The 6,391-nt window shown below is 50.9% G+C and overlaps 1 non-coding gene across 1 annotated transcript; it reads left to right on the top strand.

Annotated features, from left to right (window-relative positions):
• The first annotated feature begins 5,055 nt into the window (after positions 1-5,055).
• Positions 5,056-5,143, top strand: trnap-cgg (transfer RNA proline (anticodon CGG)). The gene is given in 2 exon segments: positions 5,056-5,091; positions 5,108-5,143. It is a non-coding gene; the product is annotated as a tRNA-Pro (tRNA).
• The last annotated feature ends 1,248 nt before the right edge of the window (positions 5,144-6,391 follow it).

The following is a 6,391-nucleotide window of genomic DNA, read 5'->3' as shown; positions in this document are numbered from 1 at the left end:
CATACACCCCGAAGAATTCCCCAGCCCACACACGATTTTCTCGGACAGTATGTTCACATGCAATTCGTGTCTGGAGTACTTGGCCCCGACGCGGATACACATCTGCAGACGGGAGACCCCTGGCAATTAAGCCGCGACTGGAAAAGATCATGACAGCCGTGGGGCAGGAAGGGAAGATCTATATACATAAAGTGAAGGCACATTCCACCACTGAACCCCGTAGCGAGGGAAACCAGCAGGCTGACATGTTGGCCAAGCAAGGTGCGCACGGGCAAGCTCAGGGATCCGTACAACCCAGGCCCCATCACAGCAGTCAGGGGCAGGATTGGGATGACAGGGAGGGCAGGGGTAGCATTGTCCCCGGACCTAAAAACGGTTCAGATCCAAGACCCCGTCCCCAAAACTGTCCTGAACACGCTAGAAAAAGGGGATAGGGTAGACGGCCCGTACAGCAGGAATGCTGTTCAGGGGGGAGCAATGGGTAGTACCCCAACAACAGCGGAGAGAATTCCTCCAGCTGGCCCACGAGGGTCCAGGAGCAGGACACCCTGGACCTGCGACCACTTGGCAACAGGTGGAACAGGCAGGGTGCTGGCCGGGACTCAGGGAAGACGTCCGCGAGTTCTGTGCCAGCTGTCTGGTGTGCGCTGCCAACAACCCCGACCTCCAGAAAAGGAAGGTGTCTATGGGATATATCAGGAGGGTAGAGGGATCCTGGCAGTCGATTCAGGTCGATTACATTGGGCCCCTACCGACTGCCCAGGGAGGTTACATGTACTGTCTCGTGTTGGTGGATGTATTCACCAAATGGGTGGAAGCCTTCCCATGCCGAACAGCCACTGCCCTGGGAACAGCCAGGATCCTGGTCAGGGAGGTGTTCTCCCGATGGGGACTACCCCATTACGTGAAGTCCGACTAGGGGAGCCACTTCACCAGGCAGGTGATGCACGAGATCCTTAAGGTGCTCAGCATTAAAGGTAAATGGCAGTCATCCGGGCTGTGGAGCCTTTAAACCGCAACATCAAAGAAAGGCTGCGAAAAGAGACAGGGGACTCACCCAAGAGGTGGGTAGAGGTCCGACCACTGGTCCTCATAGGGATCCGGGCCAGCCAGTCAAAGATCACGGGGTACTCCCTGTATGAGCTCATGACCGGCAGAGCCAGGTGAACCCCCACCCATGTATTAGCCCCGGTACTCACGGAAGGTCAGCTCCGGGAAGCGAGCTGGGACAGCTTTGTCAGGAACCTGTTTGAACACATTAAACAGATTCACTGGCAGGCTGCTGACAATATGGGAAAACAGCATCGGAGCAACTGACTGCTGTTAGAGCCCCTCAAACACCACGAATGGGAGATAGGGGACCAGGTTATGGTATGGAACTATGCTCGAGTAGGGGTTTATGAGGCACTGTACATGGGGCCGTACCACATTGTTGACAAGGCAAGCCCCATGGTCTGTGCCGTGAAAATGCCTCGCCGTAGAAAGTGGTTCCACATAAACCAGTGCAAACTTTTCAACCCCGGGACAGCAGCTAAACATAAGGGACAGCCAGGAACAGAGAACCGTGTTAAAGGCAGGGACCCTCAGCCAGCAGCCCCCGACTGTGGAAATCCCACAGGGGACGTGGCAGACCCACAGACTGTACCCAGAGGGGCGATGGACTGAGTTACTGGAGGAGCTATCCCCCCAATCATTTGGGACTTGTAGGCACCCCCAGGGGTCAAAACCCTGAGAAGGACTCTCCGCGCACCACGGCCTAAGGCACCGTGGTCACCAGCGCCCCAATTTAAGTGATTCAGCCCCGGGAGAGGGACCTGCCCTGAAAGGGTACCTAAGATCAGGGACCAGCCTGCGAGCAGGGACAACCAGCCGGTAGTCTCGGGCGACGAGGGACCCCCAGAAGAGATAGTGGTGGACCAGCCACTAATTGGGGGTCCCCAGCCCACGGCCCTCAACCAGGCAGAACCCCCAGGGGACAAAATGAACCAGGCAGCCACCCCCAAAGGAGCGGTGTGCTGTATCACCGGAGGGGACATTCCCCCAATAGTGTGGGACTCAGACCCACCTCCGGTCAGGACACTCCAGGTCCTGCGGTACTGTCCGACCTACTACCGGCCCCGCTGGAAACACAGAGGCCAGGGAAGAAAAGAGAAGGACAGGAATTAACCTGGCCACCCGGAGATGGGTGGCAGATGTACATAAATAATACGATATGTGTTAAGGTATGTTTAGTAAGAATCTAGCGTAGTGTAGATTATGCGTGTAATGATTTCAGGGCACCACAACCGAAAAGAAACCACACGTATGGAAGGTGTGAAACGAGTAGAATAGGATAAGGATGTTTATATGAATATAGAAGTTAAGAGTTTCAGCCGACAGCCGGTGACTAAATAGTGACAGATGTATTGGGGAAAGGAAAAGACCCCACCTTGTCGGCAGTAAAAGAGGCACTACAAGATCGATAACAACATGAACAGGGTCCTGTTCCTGCTCACCCTGATAAGAATGAGCAGCGACAGCTGAGGAGACGTGGAAGAATCCCCCATTTATGGTCTCAGGAGAGAGAGCACCGATCGTGACTGCAGGGGGTGGCACCCCGGGTGTTGAAGAGCTCACCGTGTACGCCCACGAGGGAAGGAGGCCAGGGTGGATGGGGTCTCATTCCACCCACTACTCCAGCCAGGAAGGGTTTACCTCTGGGGAGGCCTCCGTTCCATGCCCCAGGATACGGGTCGTTGCTGCGTGGGTCAGTGTCACGGAGGGAAAACGTGTATGTTTGACTTGTAAATGAAAGATTCCCCTGGGTAGATTGTGCTGGCTCAGGGAGCTGAGCAAGGATGTGGGGGATCAGCACTCTGACTGGGAAAGACTCGGGAATGACATGTACCGTACCATCACGGGGACACGGGGAGGAGTGAAGGTGTGTTAGAACACGTGGTGGTAGTCTGAACAGGGAATTTACGTCTGCATGTGGTGGTCAGAGGAGATCTGTCCTGCAGGCATATCAATCGCCTTTGCCAGGCAATGGCAAGATGAGGGTGAAGGGATGGGGTGGGATTCCAGCCTACACGGGTGTGTGGTCCCACACTCCCCACTCCCAATTAACACCACCGAACTTATAGCACACCTTAAGAAACCCCTGCCCACGACCCCGCCAGTCAGAACAATAATAGAAAGGTGTCCTACCATCACCAAGTAACTCGGGAATGGATTAGTATTGGTACCAACCGAAAAGGTGTCATACCAGGGGCTACATTATGCAGTAGCTTCAGTTATTTTAAACTTTACCGAGGTGCATATACCTGACTGGTGCCCGAAGGAAACAGAGCAGCTATACCAGGCCCTACTCAGAGAAATGTCCAAGAACTTTTATGAGATAGAATTTGAGAATGTAGACAAAACAGATATATACATCCTATACGCGAGGGACACCATGGGCACGGGAAGACCTAGAAGGGGCACCTTGAACGACATTTTAACTGCATATCATGCAGGATCCTCTGTGATAAATAGCCTGGACGATATAGAACTACACATGCAGATAAATGGTGGAAAGAACCAACTGAGAAACATCATGAAAGAAGAAAACACAGGAGAAGGCTCAGAGCTACACGAGGACCAGGCTATGATGATCCATTGAAAGGAAATCGGGGCTGAGCTGGAAAAACATGCACAGATAGGGAATGCACTCATACGGGAGGATAGGAATGCTTCTGACCAGGTTGCACAGAACGAGGTGTGTGTGCTGTACAGGGCATGGTTGTTGGGCGAGGGCCGCAACAACCTAGAGGATTTAAAACAAGGTTTAGTCCCCTACTGGATCAGTAACAAGCACCTTGCAGCCCTCCACCCGTACAGTAACTAACGAAGCCCGTGCCAGCTCGGCCTAGCTTCTGAAATTTACCCTGTTCCAGTCGATCGCGATGTTCTAATCACACCATCATGGGGATAGTACTAAGGATGTCGGTCATGGGTGGGACAGCCCTTCCCACACTGTATACAGGGTGGAGAACATTGGAGTCATTCAAGGAGGTGCACATGTTCATTTCACAGCAGTCCCACCCTATGTCATAAAGTGGGAACACGCTGTGACGGGTACTGACCTCTCCGGGTGCACACATAATACTGTGTCCCCAGCACTTGAACACCTATTCTAAACCACAGTGTGTGTTTAAAGCTGCTGGTGCACAGTCTATCAACTGTACCATGGAGGTAATGGCACAAAACCATGTCCCTCCACAGGGAGCATACATCGGGGGTGGGACATATTGTGTCAGCACCAGTGCGCCCCACTACCAACATGGACACTTCTGGTGTCCGGTCAGTGACAGCAGTTTTTGCTTTAAACCCGAGGCAGAAGTTCAAGTGTCCCCGGAACGGATTGTCCCCATTCCTGATCCCTCCACTGTTCACCTCACTGTGAGAGAAAACATCAAAAACCTGCAGGATTATGTTGTACATTTGGCGATGAAATTCCCCCACTACCCTAACAACTTACTGCTCTGCTAGCAGCTGTAGTAATCTCACAAAAACATTTCGATTCTCGAGAACAGAAAACAATTGAGATAGGGATAAAGATTCTAGAGATCACAATTCCACCTTGGTGGGACATTTTCAGAAATATAGAAGTTCCTGCCGGGATCAGAATAGCTTCCCACTTTTTGATTGTCTGTCAACTCGCGATTATTCTTTACTTTTGGTGTCTCACATGTTGAGTTAAACGCAGAGGCCGTCAGGTCAGGCTGTACGCTCCCTGGCCAAACTTGGGGATCGCACAGGGAGGAGTAACACCATACTACCATGAACTCATCCTTTTTTGGCGTGGAAGCAAGTCATCCTCATTTCGAGGGACCACCTATGATGATGATGATGATGGATACATTAACGTCCCGACAGCTCATTGACTGCAGGAGTGGGACCGTGTGGCGCTTCAGAAGACATGTCAAAAAGACAAAGTCACTGATTCCGTCTCATGTGCTCCTCCAATCAGGAATCGCAACAAACTAAAAATGCTTAATAATGGTTACACCTTATCTCCAAATGAACTTCATACTTGGCTTGTTGGTCTAGAGGTATGATTCTCGCTTCGGGGTTGTTATTTGAAGTATGTGAGAGGTCCCGGGTTCAAATCCCGGACAAGCCCTCATTTTGCCGCGAATTTTGAATTTGCATCGAACTTTTGCAAAGAAGGACTTGCATTTCTGCAGCGTCTGTCAGGAACTCATGATGCCCCAAAGTGCTTTGCAGTCGTTGAGTTGCCTTTGAAATGTTGTCACGTGAGGAAAGATGTGCCCAAGTCACCTCACACGCACCTCAACTCTTTGTGAAGGAGATCATAGAATCATAGAAGTTTACAGCACGGAAGGAGGCCATTTCGGCCCATCGTCTCCGAGTCTGCCAACAAGAGGCCATCCAGCCTAATCCCACTTTCCAGCTCTAGGTCCATAACCCTGCAGGTTACGGCACATCAGGTGCACATCCAAGCACTTTTAAAATGTGGTGAGGGTTTCTGCCTCTACCACCCTTTCAGGCAGTGAGTTCCAGTCCCCCACAACCCTCTGCGTGAAGAAATTTCCCCTCTAAACTTTCTACCAATTACTTTAAATTTATGTCTCCTTGTTGATGACCCCTCTGCTAAGTGAAATAGGCCCTTTCTATCCACTATATCTAGGCCCCTCATAATTTTATACACCTCAATGAAGTCTCCCCTCAGGCTCTGTTCCATGGAAAACAAACCCAGCCTATCCAATCTGTCCTCATGGCTAAGATTCTCCACTCCCGGCAACAGACTCGTAAATCTCTTCTGTATCCTCTTCAGTGCAATCATGTCCTTCCTGTAATATGGCGACCAGAACTGCACGCAGTAGTCCAGCAGTGGCCAAACCTGCCCCACCGACCCCATCTCTTGTATTCTATTCCTCGGATAATAAAGGCAAGCATTCCATATTCCTTCTTAACCACCTTATCGACCTGGCCTGCTACTTTCAGGGATCTGTGGACATGCACTGCCTGGATTCTGGGGAGGACCCAGCAGATTGGAAAACTGCAAATGTAATGCCCCTATTTAAAAAAGGAGGAAGACAAAAAGCAGGAAACTATAGACCAGTTAGCCTAACGTCTGTGGTTGGGAAAATGTTGGCGTCCTTTATTAAAAAAGCAGTAGCAGGACATAGAAACATAGAAACGTCGAAAATAGGTGCAGGAGAAGGTAATTCGGCCCTTCGAGCTTGCACCACCATTCAATAAGATCATGGCTGATCATTCAGCTCAGTACCCCTTTCCTGCTTTCTATCCATACCTCTTGATCCCTTTAGCCTTAAGGGCCACATCTAACTCCCTCTTGAATATATCTAACGAACTGGCATCAACAACTCTCTGTGGCAAAGAATTC

This window comes from Pristiophorus japonicus, unplaced genomic scaffold, assembly GCF_044704955.1.
Source record: "Pristiophorus japonicus isolate sPriJap1 unplaced genomic scaffold, sPriJap1.hap1 HAP1_SCAFFOLD_89, whole genome shotgun sequence".
Lineage (NCBI taxonomy): Eukaryota > Metazoa > Chordata > Chondrichthyes > Pristiophoridae > Pristiophorus > Pristiophorus japonicus.
Note: the sequence above shows the minus strand (reverse complement) of the source record. Positions and strands in the feature narration are given on the sequence as shown.